A 15,648-nucleotide genomic window follows, 5' to 3' on the forward strand; every position below is an offset into this window, starting at 1 on the left:
AGCCCTGGTGAAACACCCCCTTCTGTGGGCTCTGTCACCCTTGTCAGTTCTGCAGAGAGAGCCATAGTAGTGACAGAAAGAGACAGAAGGAGTGCATGAGAGGGCGGTGATATGACGGTGTGTGTGTGTGTGTGTGTGTGTGTGTGTGTGTGTGTGTGTGTGTGTGAAGGCAGCCAGCAGCATGCACCTGTCACCTGTGCTCCATTTGCCCTTCATCAGTCAATAGACTCCTCTCTCTGGTGCCTTTCCCTTTTTTTTTTTTCCTTTTTCTTTTTTTTTCAAATAGCGGTCAACACATAGCGGTCAGCATGGGGCCACAAACAGCTCTTTGAGGCTCTGTTTTCAATTCTTTCCCAAAGGTGACTCGCAGCACAATCCCCGGGTTGTTTGGTGGTTGTACCTTGTCCTGGTTTAGTTTTTATTGTCAACTCGATACAACCTACAGTCACCTGGGAAGAGAGACAACCACCCCTGCCTGCCCCCCCCCCCGACCCCCACCACCCCTGCCCTGACTGAAGAATTGCCTTCATCAGATTGGCCTACGGACATGTCACTGGGGGCATTTTTTGATGGTTAATTGATGGGGGAGGCCGCAGCCACTTCGGGCTGAACCACCCATAAGTAAGCGGTCCTAGGCTATAAAGCTGATGTTGAGCTGGAAAGCAAGCCAGTAAAAAAAAAAAAAAACAACAACAACCTTCAATTCCTGTTCTGGTTTCCCTCAGTGATGGAGCGTGACATGAAGGACAAGTGAACCATTCCCTCTCTCAGGTTTTCTTTGCATGTACACATTTGTGTGTGTGTGTGTGTGTGTGTGTGTGTGTGTGTGTGTGTGTGTGTGTAGCATTAGCAAGGTATTTTATTGTCTTTGTTAGAAAATGTCCTTGAAAGTTGGGCGTGGTGGCGCACGCCTGTAATCCCAGCACTTGGGGAGACAGAGGCTGGTAGATTTCTGTGAGTTCAAGGCCAGCCTGGTCTACAAATCGAGTCCAGGACAGCCAAGGCTACATAAAGAAACTCTGTCTCGGCAAGGAAAAAAAAAAAAAGAAAAAAGAAAAAAATCACTGAGGTGAGTTATCAAACTATAGCCTATTCTTGAATCCTGTCATTTGAGGGGTTCAGGGTCAACATCAGCCTTACAGGATTACTGTACTTCAGCTGGTCGGGCTTCCGGAACTCAGTCTTGAAAGCCTTCTAGACTTTTTGGTCTCTGCTACAACACAAAGCAATTTCTGTACTGCTCCCTGTCCCCCAACCCCTGCGTTTTCCCAGAAAATGAACATCATAGAAGTAGAAAGCCTGACACCTGTCCGGTAACGATCGCAAGCTGTCTCGCGGAAGTTCAGGGTCCGGGCGAGGTGGGTTATAAGGCATAGAACATTCTATTGCTATTCAGCCACTTTGACCCCACTCACTGTCCTTATTGATCCGGGGTCACCCCATCTGTGCCCCTGCATTATGGGGAGGTGGGAAGGGAAAACCGACCTAACCAATTTCCATTGCCGCCCCGCCCCCCCAGGCCAGGGAGCGGTCGGTTGGTTTCGGCTGCAGGATCAGCAGCTGTTCTTGGGGGGTGACAATGGAGTACGGCCTGGGTGGAAGGCGGTAGGTAAAGGAAGCCCTTCACACTCCACATCCCAAGTGGCAAGTGATCTTAAATTAATTCTCCCAGAGATGTGCCGCACGGTGGGTGTTGTTCAGAGCCCCGTGCCGGAAAAGGAAGAAGAAAATAGTGTTTCCGAAGCTGGAGTTTTAAAGGGCTCAGACAGAACAAGGCAGCACCCTACTGTTGCTATTTCTCTCTTTGTATTAAAAAAAAAAAAGAAAAAAAGAAAAAAAAATGCTTCCCCTGACTTTGAAAGTAGCTACTGCTTTTTTTTTTTTTTTAAATCAAAGCCCTACCAACCATTTCCTTTTGACAATGGAGAGAGCGCCCTCCCCCTCCCGCCCCACCCCATACTGGGTACAGGGGCTTGTGTAGAATACAGTCTGTGGGCCTTACACAACTCACAGCAGGCACAGGCTATTTTTTACTGCAGAACACCTAGGCAGGCTTACTGAGTGGCAGAGAGGAGAGAGGCTAGCCTCCCACCACTGACCCCAGTCGATGGCTCCTAGGACGGGCCTCAGCCTGCAGCATCACTGCCTTGGCTCTACAAGAGCAAATGTGAGAGTCCTGCTTCTGAGCCCTGCCCACGTGTGGGGACCCTGCCATTCAATCCGCAGGCAGGCTCACCATCCAGCAAGGCATCAGGCTTGCTGTCCTTCACAAAGGGGGAGTTGCCCTTCAAGGTACCTTCCTGCCCACTGCCAGGCTCCCAGGTTGCCAGAGGTGACCTCCCTACCCCAGACCAACGGTCCTTTGATATATTTGCTGTCTGACTGCTCTTTATCTATTGTCCTCTGAGTGGATGGAGGCTCCTCTCCACAAGCTGTACAAAGCGATGATCCAGATGAGGTCAGTGAAAAGAAGAGAGACCGGCAGGCTTGTAGCTCAGTGGTTCTCAGTCTTCCGAATGCGGCGACCCTTTAATACAGTTCTCCATGCTGTGGTGACCCCACCCATAAAATTACTTTCGTTGCTGCTTTATAACTGTAGATTTGCTACTGTTAAGAACAGCAACACGGCTGGAGAGATGGCTCAGAGGTTAAGCTCACTGGCTCCTCTTCCAGAGGTCCTGAGTTCAATTCCCAGAAACCACATGGTGGCTCACAACCACCTATAATGTGACATGATGCCCCCTTCTGGCCTGCAGGTGTGATGCAGGCAGAGCAATATATACATAATAATAAATAAATCTTAAAAAAAAAAAAAGAATAGTGACACATGCTTGCTGGCACATATGTGTATGTATTCATACACATAGAGACATGTTCTTTTATTATCTTAGTAATTATTCTATCACTGTAAAGAGACACCATGACCAAGGCACTTTATAAATGAAAGCATTTAATTGGAAGCTTGCTTACAGTTTCAGAGTGTAAGTGTGTGACCATCATGGTGGGGGATATGGCAGCATGCAGGCAGGCAGGGTGCTGGAGCAGTAGCTGACAGTTTGCACAGGCAGAGAGGCAGAGAGAACAAGATTGAACCTGGCATGCGCTTTTGAAACTTCAAAGTCCACCCCCAGTGACACAACTCCTTCAAGAAGGCCACACCTACTCCACCAAGGCCACACCCCTTAACCCTTCCCAAACAGTTCCACTAACTGGGTGCCAAACATTCAAATATATGAGCCTTAGGGGTCATTCTCACATATTGGTCTGCATGTTTAGACAGTCTCTGACACACATGCACGCTCCCATGGACATATATAGTGAAATATCCTTACACACGTATATACAAATTTCCACATGCATTCACATACATGTGCACAATTGATCACATTCATACATCTTCCCTCTTTCAAATACTCTCTATGTACACATATGTACACATGCACACAAAGACATACTGTCATCTACATGCACACATGTACATGACCACGGGGACACACACTTGAGCCCGCATAATCACACACACGCAATTTCTCTCTCATCTATGCAAACACAGGTGTGTGCATTCCCAGATACACACATGGACACATGTATATGCTCTCATGTACACAGGCGTAATAAGTACATCACTCTTATTCACACTTCCTCACTCACAGGTCCGTGTCCATGCATCCATTCTAACCCTCACCATCCTCCCGCCCAGAACATGTTACATGTCTCCGAGTCTCTAACTTAAGGGCCCTTGCGCCCTATTTCAGCTATCCCAGCGTGAGCTATGGCCAAGGAGATTATCGGGACTAAAATCTTGCCCTGCAAGCTCTGTTTTTGTTCACAGCCCATTTTAGAGACATGAGACTTTCTTCTACTGTGGCTCTACTGGACAGAGAGGAGATGACCCGATCCTGGGCAGGAGGGAACTTCGCTTTCCTGTGATGGGCTCACCCACCTTTCCAACAGAGACTGAGAAGCAGTCACAGCAGTGACTAAATGATAAAGTTTTCCACTGGCCACCATTGCCTTATTGCCTTGTCTTCCTCCCCAGCCCTGCCCCAAATCCCATCACAATTTTGTTCGTCTCCTGGAGTTCGGGACATTGGAAGCTGCCGCACCAGCCTGCGTGGCTCCAGTCCTGGCCTCTCCACGGAATTCCCGTGGTATTTTTTTTTTTTTTCTGTTTACTTTCTCCTGTTTGAAAGGAGCAGGGCCCTGGGCGCAGATGGTACCCCTCCAGCGTCAGTGATTATCGCTGCCGCGGAGGCTCTGATAAAGTTCTGAGGGCTGCCTTGGGCGCTGTCGCTCTGGCTTTTGTTCTGCCGAAGTCACTTTGTTTCCTCCTTAGGAAATGAAGAAAGACGGACAACAGGATCTAAGGAGAGGGGCAGTAGAATACCAACACGAGAGCAGCCCACTAAAACACGGCTCGTCTTGCCACCCTCAAAGAGGCACTGCGGAGATTAAGGGAGGCTCTTGGCAGCTCTCAGCTCTGCCAGGGGATTCAAGAGATTGCTGTGTGTGGACAGAAGAACCCACTGTCTGGGATGGGCAGAGGCCGCAGCACTACTTGGTGGCTTATAAGCTCCTTGAAAGGGGCCTGTACTTCTTGCCGGAAACCGTGAGGTCAAGTCTATGAGGTGGGCCTTCTGAGTCAGGGAGGAAGTGAAGGCTGTCTGTCCCACTGGCGAGACGAGAAGCTGTCCCTTCAGGGGGAGTGGATATATGCAGCGAGACAGAATTGGCAGGGCATGACATCAGGGCTGTTGCTGCCGTGACAGCACGCACATGGGCTGCACAAGATCAAGCCAGACAGAATCCCAGTGTGGGTTGGGAAGGAACTTATGAAGCCCCTCTGTGACCCAAGGAGATACCAGCAATTGACAGCTTCTGGGGAGGGAGAGTCAGGGTTGTTTTGTTTTGTTTTGCTTTGTTTTTTTCAGAGATGTGGTCACCAGGAATCTGTATACCCATGCTCCAATAGATAGTCCTCCACCCATGCACATGCTAAGTGGATTCAGAGCGTTTAAAACATATACACATGTGCATGAACACACACATATGCACACGTGCACGTGTGCTGTGCGCTCACGTGCGTGTACAAACACACAGAACTGGTGGTGGGGGGTGAGAATGATAGTGGAAATAGAGGAGGAATTGGAGGTTGCCTTTGATTAACACATGCTATATGCATTTGTGAAATAAATAAAAAAAAATTAAGAAGCTAGCATTTTATGGATTCCTTACTAAAACCTTGCTCAAATTTGCAACTCCCTGGTGCTCTGAGGGAGAATGAATTGAGACAAGACTGTCACACAAAGGCAAATACTAAGAAAGGAGGTCAGTAGATGGATGGTCCCTTCCCAATAGGATGGCGGCATCCAAAAGCCAGGGAGCAAACCCCCAGATCTTGACCTCAGGCATCCAGCCTCCACAGCAGTGGGACATGAGGCCCTGCTAACCGTCTCAGCCATGGGTACCACGTTACATGAGCTCTAACACAGCAGGTAGCAATTTAATTTCTGAGTTAAGCTATATTTCTAAACATATTCGAATAATTAGAATTTAATTATTTCTGAGCATCCAATTCTAGTATTATTTCTAGGAGCTATACTAGAATGATTAGAAATTAATTTCTAAATATAAGGCTCTTTGGTCTTCTACTTTAAAGTGAAGGACCTTATACACGCTCGGCCTTTATGCAACTCTTCAACTCTGATCGTAAAACACTTGCCTGAGTGTCCTATGGGAAAAAGCCAAAGCATCTCCTAGGGTGCTGGAGGAAGACTGGTGAGTGGCACCAGAGAATGAAGGACCAAGTCTGCAGTCTCTGTTGATGGGGTCTTTATGTATCTTCCCTTAAAGGGACTTCACTGGGTAGAAGTGAGAGTATGTGTCCATAACGGAGGCCAGTTGGATGGTCATTTCTATTCGGGTGGTGAGTGAGGGTTTATGGTACACAAAGACAACTTTCTTCCATGGCTCATGCAAACTGAAGTTCTCAGAAGAGAAGCCTCACCTGGGTTAAAGACTCTACAAGATTAGCCAGGGGACAGTGGCAAACAAGTTTAATCCCAGCACTGGGGAGGCAGAGCTGCTGAGGGTCCAGCTTGGTGGATCTCTGTGAGTTCAAGGCCAGCCTGCTCTATAGAGTGAGTCCTGGGACAGTCAGGGATATTGCACAGAGAGACCCTGTCTCAAAACCAGTCAGCCAACCAACCAACCAAACAAACAAACAAACAAAAAACAACAGAAAGTTTTACAAGATTGATCTACTGAGTAGAAGTTCAGAACTATGAGACTCGGAGTAGTGCAATCTGGAGCCAAATGATGTCCTTAAGAGCTGTTCATTGCCTACCTCTGTGTCTGACTTAGCATTCTTTTGGCTATCAAGTAAACCTTTAAAAAATACGTTTATTTTTCTGTCTATGTTTCCATATAGGCAAGTGCCGTGTGTATACAGGTGCCCACAGAGGCCAGAATCAGGCATCGGATCCCCTGGTGCTGGAGTTACAGACAGTTGTGAGTCGTCCTACGTGGGTGCTGGGAAGTGAACCCAGGTCCTTTGGAAGAGCTCTCTCAACTGCTGAGCCATCTCTTCAGCCAAAAACTTTTGTAATAGAATCTTGGCGGACCCAAAAGCAGTTATCAGATATCATCTGAGACCTATAGCTCAGGTTTCTCTGCTTTGCTCTGTAAACTTCTGTTGTTATGTATGGAAAACTTTTCCTGGGGAGACCAACACACGTACGTCTACGCACTCCAGATTGGGAGCCCACAACAGACCAAAGTACAGATAGCATCAAAGTCCAACTTGATAAGCCAATGCATGTTTGTTATCGGGGTTACCTCCAGGAATGTGAGTGAGGGGTTACCTAGACGAGCAAAAACGACTCAGTGACAACTATGTCATCAAAGCCTACCCCAGTGTGGACGACGGCTTACAAAAGCTGGAAATGCGGGACACACCACACTCACAGCCCGCAGGCAGGCAACCAGACTGAAGAATATCCTTCCCTAGTGGCTCAGCTGGTCTGAACCACTTCCAGGCACCTCAGCTGGGCTGATATTTTTTCTTAGCTATTCAGTTGGTCCCTGCTTCATCCATGTATCTAGGCTTGTCTCAAGAGTCTTCCTTACAGCTCGACTCGTCTGAGAGAGACTCTCATCAGTCTTTTCTGTTTATATAGTCTCGGGGGACAGAGGAGTCTAATAAATCTGTTCAGTTTCAGGAACTTCCTGAAGCTAATTTGAACTGTGTACTTCCTGTCTTGAGGAGCATCCCTGAAGAACGGAGTGATTCAATCCGGGAGGGACTTGTTACCCGGCACCTGCCTTACCTGTTGCCTGTGTTCTTCCGGGGCACAGACAGCCCCAGAACAGAAGGGAAGGGGGAAACACGAGTTTCAAAGCTTCATTGTCCCTTCCCATGTCTTCACACAGAAGGCCTAGCCTCTCTCAACCATCTCCTTGCCCCCCCCCCGCCCCCCCGAGGCTGGAGCAGAAGCCCACCTCCCTACATCTCCTTCTCCCCTCCCCGCCCTCCCCTCCACCAAGTCCCATGAAAATATCAAACAAGAAAGTAAATCTCTTCCTGTTTTTCAGAAGCCAAACTTTAGCGAGGGGCCTTAGTTAGTATTCTATTGTTGTGAAAAATCAATATACCACGGCCAAAAGGTAATTTATAAAAGGAGGCATTTATTTGGGGGCTTGCTTACAGTTTCAGAGGGTTAGTCCGTGACCATCACGGTGCAGAGCATGGCAACAGGCAGGTAGGCATGGTGCCGGAGCAGTTGCTGAAAACTTACATCCTGATCTCAGGCAGGAGGCAGAGAAAGAGACAGGACCCGCCATGGGCTGTTGACACCTCAAAGCCTAGTGACACGCCTCCTCCCACAAGGCTCCACCTACTAATCCTTCCTAAACAGCTCCACCAACTGGAGACCAAACATTCAAATAAATGAAGTTATGGGGAGCATTCTCTTTCAAACCATCACAGTTCCCATCAGTGGAGTTAGTTGAAAAGTGACTTGATTTATTATTACTCTCTTCCGTTACTACGGAAACTTCATGGCAGTGTTACCACATTGGAATATGGTATTTGGGGAGCCCCGAATCAATCTGTGTCCCCAGGCCATGGTCACTCGTATTTGACTCCAGAATGAACTATTTCCTGTTCTTTTTTTTGAGGAGTGAACTATGTGGGGTTTTGTTTGTGTGTCAACAATACTTCCATTTGTGCTGGTCCGGAAGATAAAAAAAAAAAAATTCCGTGGGGTTTTCCCTGCGCTCTTGGGTGCGCAAGGACCCGCTTGTTCATTCTTCCCTTCTGATTTCTGATTCTGCCAGGGGCACTGTTAGAATTACAGCGCTGATAAGGGGGAAACTGGGCCAGGATTTAAATTAATGCTTTTAGACAAATATCCGTTCAATCTCCAATTCTAATGCTAATTACATCTGTGGATCAAAGGCCACTCGCTAAAGTTTGGCTTCTGAAAAACAGGAAGAGATTTACTTTCTTGTTTGATATTTTCGTGGGACTTGGTGGAGGGGAGGGCAGGCAGGGCAGAATTAGATGTAGGGAGGTGGCCTTCTGCTCCAGCCTCGGTGGGTGGAAGGGGGGGGGGAGGGGATGGAAGGAGATGGCTGAGGGAGGCTAGGCCTTCTGTGTGAAGACATGGGAAGGGACAATGAAGCTTTGAAACTTGTGTTTCCCCCTTCCCTTCTGTTCTGGGGCTGTCTGTGCCCCGGAAGAACACAGGCAACAGGCAGAGAGAAGACGAAAGATTGTCACCAACGCCAGGAGCGAACCCCAGTGTGAACCTTGGACCCTTGGTGTCTGATGCGGACAAGAATGCCCAGTTACAGAAACAGGTCCCCTGCTAGGGTTGTCTCTTGGGGGCGCAGCTGGCCATCTGTAGGGAAGTCTCAGGCCTTGCCTTTCTCTCAATTTCGCTGTGACCGTGACCGACCTTAAACAATACATCGTGCATAAAATGGGGCGAATGGGGCCCACCGAACTTCTGAACCATGAGCAAAGTGTAGAGTGCGTAGTTAGAGTGAGAAGAACAGAGGACAAAGACCTTTGATAAGATCCCCTCCCTGGGGGAAACATCTAACCCCTCACCCTAAAGTTCCAAAACAAAACAAAACAAAACAAAACAAAACAAAAAAACCCAAACCAAAGTATGAGTCTATTGAAGTCCACCCTGGGGAACCAGTTGGCCTAACTTACAGAGCCTAAGTGACCCCGAAGAATACGCACTGCAAAGTTTCCACCCAGCACGGATGACGGCTTCTCCATGACATAGAAGATGGGGCCCCCTTTCTAGTCTTACCCAGCCAATATAATCTAGCCTGTCTACCCCACCCCACCCTCCAGCCCTGAGGCCGTATGTAATATAGTAGAGTTACATACAAATGGCAGGGGAACACGGGTTTGCCTGGAATCTCAAATGAGGGTCCGATGATGTCCCCAGCCCCTCTTTCTAGGCGAGAGCGTCCACAAGCCCCATTGGGGGTGGACTCTCACAAGTAGGCAAAGTTGGTCTCCTGAAAACAATGGCAGGTGGCAGTTTGACTTGAAGGAATAGCACCTTACTACAGAGACAGAGGTGAGGTACAGGTGTTAGAGGGTTGGAGACCAAGAGGCCTGTGGCAGCAGGAGGTGGGAGAGCAGACCAAGGCATTGACAATGTAGTCGGGGTAGAAACCCAGGCCATTTCTGAAGTAGAGCTTAGATTGACCTGAAGCCAAAATAAAATGGATGACGGGAGGGGAGCAGCCTGGGGTTAGAAGGATCCAGAAACAATATGAGATGCAGGCATCTCAGTACCTGCCTCCTTTTCTATCCAACTCAGTCCCATCCAGGGGTATGTGTCTACAGAGTGCCACCTGTGTTTGTGTGTCTGGGTACTAATCCTCTATCCGCCCCCCCCACCTTTCTCCTCCTGGTCTCACTCCCAGCCTGCCCCCCCCAAAATTCTCTCATTCATTCATTTATTCAGTGATGGGATGTTCTGATAAACATTGCTAAAGCCAACTTGGGGAAGAAAAAGTTCATTTCAGTTTATAAGTCAGAATCATCACCAGAAAAAAAAAGTCAGGGCAGGAACCAAAGCAGAGGTCATGGAGGAATGCTGCTTACTGCCTTGCTCGACGTGGCTTGCTCACCTTGCCTTCTATTATCCAGGACCACCTGCCCACAGATGACTGCACCTACAGAGGGCTGAGCCGTCCTACATTAACCATCAATGAAGAAAATGCCTCACAGACATGGCCACAGGCCAATCTGATGAAGGCATTTTCTCAACTGAAGTTCCCTCCTCATGAGTGCCTCTCGAGTTTGCGTCCAGTTGATAGAAAGAAAGAAAGAAAGAAAGAAAGAAAGAAAGAAAGAAAGAAAGAAAGGGGCTGGAGAGATGGCTCATCAGTTAAGAGCACTGACTGTTCTTCCAGAGGTTATGAGTTCAATTCCCAGCAACCACTTAGTGGTTCACAACCATCTATAATGTGATCTGATACCCTCCCTCTGGCCTGCAGGTGCACATGCAGGCAGAGCTCTGTATACATAACAATAAACAAATAAATCTTTTTTTTTTTTAAATAAAAACCTAATTGCCACAATGGATAGTCACAGAAACTAGTCTGCAAGAAAGCATTGCAGGTCCTGGGCATGCAAACCAAAAGACATGCAACTACTGTTTGAGAGGTGAATAGGGTGGACAAAGCAGTCCATTCAGAGGAGCCATTGGGGAAAACTTCCAAGAGGAGGGACTGACCGAGACGTGGGCTTGGAAGACAAGAATCAGACCTCATGGAAAGATGTACAGGGAAGAATATTCTAGGCAAAGGACGGAAAAGGATAAAGGCTCAAGTGAGAGATCCTAGAAACATATCCAAGAGTCCAGGGCCTGAGTGTGAGGACAGGAAGCTTGAGAGAGTCAGGAAGACACGGGGAGGTGGTTTGTCACAGAAACCCTGACACCAGCTCAGGCAGGGTGCAGCAGCCCCTTGCAGGGACTTTATCTTATCCTAATCAGGAAGCCCTGGCTGCCGGTACTGGGCTGTGGTCCGTGTTTGACAGCACAGTTTTCAGATATGCATGGATGGTACTGTTCCCCCCCGGGTCCCTGTCCTGGCTCTTCGTTTCAGCGCCTCCTGCCTCCTGCTCTGCACACATAGTCTGAGATCAAAGAGAGAGGCCTCCACAGCGCTGACCCAGTCATGCCTACTCCTGGCCCAGGGAAGGTGCAGGGCAGTTCCTGAGTTCACTGATCCTTTCTATCGGCCTTACAGCATTTTCCTGAGCATGGCGCTTCCATCAGGATGCAATTCCCGTTATCTGACCCACTGTCTTCCTGTCACAGACGACCACCTCCTCAAGTAACAATGTCAGCAGATAGGTGAGACAAACTGCCATATTAATACGCCTTCTGTGTGTATCCTTTCTTTTGGTTACAGCTAAAATATTTTTGGAAAAATGAAGCTGAACATGTCCAGTGTTCCTGGCCATCTTTAAAAAAAAAATTTTTTTTCCCCGGGGCTGGAGAGATGGCTCAGAGGTTAAGAGCATTGACTGCACACTCCCAGCAACCATATGGTGGCTCACAACCACCTATAATGTGATCTGATGCCCTCTTCTGGCCTGCAAGTGTACATGCAGGCAGAGTATTGCATACGTAATAATTAAGAAATAAATTTTTTAAAATTGTTTTCACTTAGAAGTGAGTCGCTGTGTGTCCACATGAGTGCAGTACCTCTAGAGGCCAGAAGAGGGAGTCAGATCCATTGGAACTGGTGATACAGGCAGTTGTGAGCTGCTTTGACAAGGGTTTTGGGAACCTAACTACCTGCTCTTATCTGCTGAGCCATTTCTCTAGCCCCTGTCCGCCATCTTGATGACACAAGTTGGACATACCTAGACATGTCCCTCTTTTTTGAACCTTTTGACAACTGGCTTCCTGACTCGAGCTAAACATGGCCAGGAATGTGCTCATCTTCCCTTCTTGAAGCAGGACCTCGAATGGAGCGTGCTCAGATAAGTACCTGCCAAAAAAGGACTTTTCATGTGGATGTGCTTGATTCCCGTGAGTAAGGTGCTACTTTGGGAACAAGTGCAGTGTTCTACCTGTCTGTCACTATGGTTCATCACCTCCACTCTTTTGCCTGCTTGGCTGTGTTTGCTGCCCTTCGCGTTGTCCTGTTTCAAGGACAGAGGTGACCTCTGCTTTCTGTTGTCAAGGGAGGCTCCTAGTTTCCGTGTGTGTGTGTGTGTGTGTGTGTGTGTGTGTGTGTGTGTGTGTGTGTGTGTGTGTGTTTTACAGGGCTGGCCTGAAACTCATATATATATATAGGCTAAACTGGCCTAGAACTCCTATAGATCCCCTGCCTCTGCTTCCCAGGCGCTGGTATTAAAGGTGTGCACCACCACACCCAGCTCAGTCTCTTTCTTCCCTTGTGGCCATATACCATGGACTCCATCCAGTCCTAAACTTCCCATGTGTCCCATGATGCCTGCTGTTCTCTTCAAACCATTAATTACCTCACGGGAATGGCGTAGTCCCACTTTTGCTATCCTCGGAGGCTTGCCTCCCCTGAGCCTTCAGCCTTCCCTCTGGACCTGCCATCTGTCCAGCATCCCCAGGTTCCTCAGGACATCCTTCATGACCACATTACTCTGCCCAGTGCTCAGTCCTCCCTCAGGAGTCCTGTGACGTCTCTTGCATACTCTGCCTCAGTTTCTCCTGCCTTCAGGTCCTCCTCTTCCCTCTCTTTACTCCACATCCTTCTTCTTCTTCTCCTCCTCCTCCTCCTCCTCCTCCTTCTTCTTCTTTTTGAGTCAGGGTTTCTCTGTGTAGCCTTGACTGTCCTGGACTCGCTTTGTAGACCAGACTGGCCTCGAACTCACAGCGATCCACCTGCCTCTGCCTTCCGAGTGCTGGGATTAAAGGCGTGCGCCACCACGCCTGGCCACCTCTCTCTTCTTCATGCTCTGAGTAGGTCTAGATTCCTGGCTGTCACCCAAACTCAAATCCCACCATCCACAGGTCAGTTTTGAGACTGCCCTGCACCTTGACTGCATATTTGAGTCCCAGCCTGCACCATGCCTTGCCGCACCCAACCATTAGAGTTTTATAATAGTCTCCTTACTCTGGACCTACGCTCTGTTTCCCAATCTTTTCTCCATATACGTGCTGAAAACACTCTGTTGGGTTCCCCCAGGTTTGAGAGCAAAGTCCAATTCTATTCCACCCAAAGTGCCTTTCAGCCTGGTCCTGCTCATGCAGCTAGCTTTACCTCTTACTTCCCTGGACCCCGCTCCCCGCTTGAGCTCCAATTAGCTTGGTTCTGCAATATGGCATCCGGCACAAAACAAGGCCATCTTGTCTACGCTTTCATTTTTCTGGATTTTATTTTTGGTATCTCTTCTCATGGTTCTTCTCACTTCCTCTGAGAGGCCTTCCAAGATCATGACACGCGCCACAGACTCCCCCCTGTGATGCCCGGTTGCAATGCATTTAGCTCCTTTGCACTCCTATTGGAATATATGCAACTATTCTTGGTGAACAGACTTAAGTGTGCATCGTCTGGCTCGCCATCCAAGAGGCTCTGGCTCTCATTGTCCAGGGGCCACTAATGCAGGTCCCAGCTGGGCTGATAAACAAGTGTATGCTGTGGTCGGTCAGTCCTGCCTTTGCCTCTCTCTCACCTGTGCTGCCTCTCCAGCAGCCACGGCATTTTGCAATAAGTCCACGGTGGACGACAATAAGCCAACAAATATTTACAGAGATCTTCTGTCAGGTACTGCTGGGAAATGAGGATTAAAAGATGAATCAGTCTTTCGATTGGCCCCCAGGAGGTTCACGATCTGGTTGGGAAAACAGACACCTAGGCAGATAAGCACGCTCCCACATGTCCCCACACCCATTGATGACTGTTTTCCCACGTGTGCCAAGCAGAGTTGACTTGCCCAGCCTGGGGCAAGGGTCGGGAGGTTTAAATGGAAAAGGCTACTACTGAGTTGGGGGCCTGGGGGTGGGGGGGCACTCAGGCTTTCAGATCTAGGCCAGGTGTGTAACTGCTGAGGTACCAGCCCTGAGGAGGCGCATGCAGGAAGGAGAGGGCCTCCGACCAGACTTGTCAGCCTCGTGCCTGCAGGACACACAGGTGGGGTGCTCAGGCAGGCTCCTGCGCACAGGGGCGGGGAGGGGGGGACGTACCTAGGAATGAAGACGTGAGCCAAACTTGGAAGCCTGCGGACAAACCTTCTGAGGAGCATTCTTTCAATGTGAGAATGTATGAAGTTGAAGAGACAGTGTTTAGAGGATCCAAAGACTCCCCCCTGTGATTTCCTGTGCCGACTTGCAACATGTTAAAGAATATTAACTACCCCAGTCACCTCTGCCAGTTCCAGAATTGGAGGCTGAACCCCGCTCCCCCCCCCCCAGGGGCTCTTCTCCTGTGCTGGGTGTTATCTTTCATGCTCCTTTAAGAGGTTGGACTGGGGCCCGCTGGTTCAGATTTCTAGACTCTTAAACTATCACTCATTCTCACCCCCCTCCCCCATCAAAAGGCAGTGGCCCCACCACGCAAACTCATCTTAAACTCATCTTCAACGCAGACGTGACCTTTGACCTCGGTGGTCTCCTGTAGCTCCTCCACCTTCTACCTCTGTGGTTCCCATAAGCATCTCCCCAACTTTAAACATCTCCTGTTAGCATTTTCTCCAGTTCTATTTCCCATCTCCCTCTGCTCCTATCCATCCTCTCCCTCAGGAGACAGCATGTTGACGTCTTTCAGCCAGCTCGTATGGTCTAGTGTCATCTTTAAAAACATGCTCTAACTATGTCTAAACCAGCATGCCCCAGGGTTGGAATATTACCTTTTAACCTCCTATCTGAAAAACAGGTGGACTCTCTCACGTGACCCCCCCCACCCCACCCCCAATCACTGGGAAAATTCATCCACCTATTAGAATGTGTCTTAGGAAATTCTTATCTTACCGGTGTTTCCCTGCAAGAGAATTTGAAGGGAAGGCTTGCCAATAAAAGTGTTTGGCCTTAAGCTTTTCCCTTCTTAACATGCCGGTGGCAGCAGGGGACCTTCAGTTTGACCCTTCTGGCTTGTGCTGTTGATTCAGATTACTGTGACAGCCAGGGGGAAGTGTACGGAAAAGACTTAGCATGTCTTCCAAGACTCATACAACACTGACACCGAAACTGACAAGCAGGACTCCTCCTACCTCCCTCACCAGAGCACCAGTGAGGAACTGCAGAATGCGTTTTTAACAAAAAAAAAAAAAAAAAAAAAAAAGACAAAACAAAACAAAAAACAACTTTAAGAGAGATGGACGTGGTTCATTTGCTTTCACAGATAAAAATAAGGACCAAAGAGATGGTCCACTCTGGCCTCCAATTTTGTGCATAGTTAAGGCTGACCTTTGAACCCTTGATCCTCATGCCTCCATTTCCTGAGTACTTGAGAATACACTATGGGCCACCACGCCCAGCTTAGAAGTGTGTCTTTGACCTTGCTTGCTTAGGAGTAAGATTATATTGAGCACACCAACACTGGCGTTGACTCCACTTACAATTACATTGTGGCTCTCAGGATGTCTTCCAAAAACTGCAAGTTGGTTTAAAAAGCACCGAAAACCTG

This window comes from Acomys minous (genome assembly GCF_964271855.1).
Source record: "Acomys minous genome assembly, chromosome: 16".
In the NCBI taxonomy this organism is placed as follows: Eukaryota; Metazoa; Chordata; class Mammalia; order Rodentia; family Muridae; genus Acomys; species Acomys minous.